Source organism: Lolium perenne, chromosome 5, assembly GCF_019359855.2.
Source record: "Lolium perenne isolate Kyuss_39 chromosome 5, Kyuss_2.0, whole genome shotgun sequence".
Classification (NCBI taxonomy): domain Eukaryota; kingdom Viridiplantae; phylum Streptophyta; class Magnoliopsida; order Poales; family Poaceae; genus Lolium; species Lolium perenne.
The window spans coordinates 47,355,367-47,357,141 of record NC_067248.2 but is presented as its reverse complement, the minus strand read 5'-3'; the positions used below and the strand labels follow the sequence as shown (position 1 = coordinate 47,357,141).

General features: G+C 40.8%; 1 long non-coding RNA gene across 1 annotated transcript; it reads left to right on the top strand.

Annotated features, from left to right (window-relative positions):
• The first annotated feature begins 201 nt into the window (after positions 1 to 201).
• Positions 202 to 657, top strand: LOC127304600 (uncharacterized). The gene is made up of 3 exons (XR_007853452.2): positions 202 to 276; positions 369 to 434; positions 541 to 657. It is a non-coding gene; the product is annotated as an uncharacterized lncRNA (long non-coding RNA).
• Positions 658 to 1,775: the final 1,118 nt, after the last annotated feature.

Sequence of the window (1,775 nt, the reverse complement as noted above, 5' to 3'; positions counted from 1 at the left end):
ATGATAACTCACCTCTTCTTGGATCATGCTAACTTCAGAAAAAAATTTGATGCGGATGCACTGAATTTGTGATTTCTTTTGTAGCTACGAAATGGATGAGACGAGGTCTGGTGTTTGTGAGGTAGAGAACGTTCCTGGAATTGGAGTTCATGGAGATAAGATAATTCTAGAACGGGGCTTGGTGATGAATCTTTTTCAGAGAGTGAGAATATTTTTGTTGGTTCAAGGTCAGATAATTCCATGAGCTCAGAGCATGGGAGGGAAGCAATTATTAATGTAAGTGTCTTTGATATATTCAATTTTTTCATGGAAATCAAATGCAGAACAATAAATGCTTTAACATTGTCATGTTATCATTGAATATGTAGATGGACATTGACAATGATTATGAGAGAGATATTAGTGAGGTTGCGTTGGACGATAACAGCAATGAGGTACATGGAGTGTAATTGTTATTTGATATGCAACGAAATGAGATTACAATTAAAAAGTGGGAAATAGTAATGAGGTACATTTACTTGTTGTCTTTAATTTTTGCAGGAAATATATGGACTTGAAAATGTGTATGACTATTATGGTGAATCCGACGTGGAGAATTGTTTTTATGATGAGTCAGTAGGTGGCAACCATTATGTGGAGCCAAAGCCGTCGAACAGCATGCAGGTATGTATTGGTTAGTTACTTGTGGAAGCCAAAAAAATTAATAGACACATAATAAAATTAGAGTTTGATTGCTATGTTTTTCATGTGACAGTCCCATGTTGACGATGGTGATGATGCGAACCTCAGTTTAGCTTATCAGGCAGAGGATACAATAGAGATGTACATGATGATAAAGGAGATGACTTTTCCTAGTGAAGAGGCTGCATTCGAATTCTACAACAGCTATGCCAAAGATAATGGATTCAGCATCAGATTGGATAAGGTCAGATATAGCAAAAAAATTACGAGACATAGGCGTTACAGGCGTTTTTTGTGTTCGAGGGAAGGTGAGCGTGATCCAAAGTTGATGACCGAAGAGGGACATAGCCGGAGGCTCAGACCTCTGTCTCGATGCAACTGTGAGGCGCACATGACTGTGAAGCTGAATGAAAAACTTGGTATCTGGTATGTTGATAGTTTTGATGACAAGCACAGTCATACGCCCGCAAGACCGGATGAAACACGTTTTCTTTGGTCGCATAGAAAAATCAGAGAGCATCAGAAGGCTGAGATCTTAGCTATGGGAGCTGCAGGTATTAGGAAGCACACCATAATGGATTCAATGATTAGCAGAAGTGGATGGTATGGCGGCGTTGGATACGTCCGAAGGGATCTGTACAACCTTTGCAGCAAGGAAAAGAGGAAACTACTTGCGAAGGGTGATGCTGCCACGACCATAGGAATTATGCTGAGCAGAAAGGAGAAGGACCCAAGTTTTTATTTCGACTACGACTTAGATAAAGAAGGACGGCTGAAGAGAATGTTCTGGTGTGACTCGCAGTCTGTACAGGACTATGAGGACTATGGAGATGTCCTTGTGTTTGACAGCACGTACAAGATGAATCGCTATCGTATGCCATTCATACCTTTTGTTGGTCTGAACAATCACCGTAGGACTACGGTTTTTGGTTGTGCCATAGTTTCAGATGAGACAGAAGAAACTTATGTGTGGTTGCTGCAAACATTTCTGAAGGCAATGTGTCAGAAGAAGCCTTTGAGTGTAATTACGGACGCCGACTCAGCGATGATTAGGGCAATCCGCACTGTATTTCCCGATGTCTGGCACCGCATAT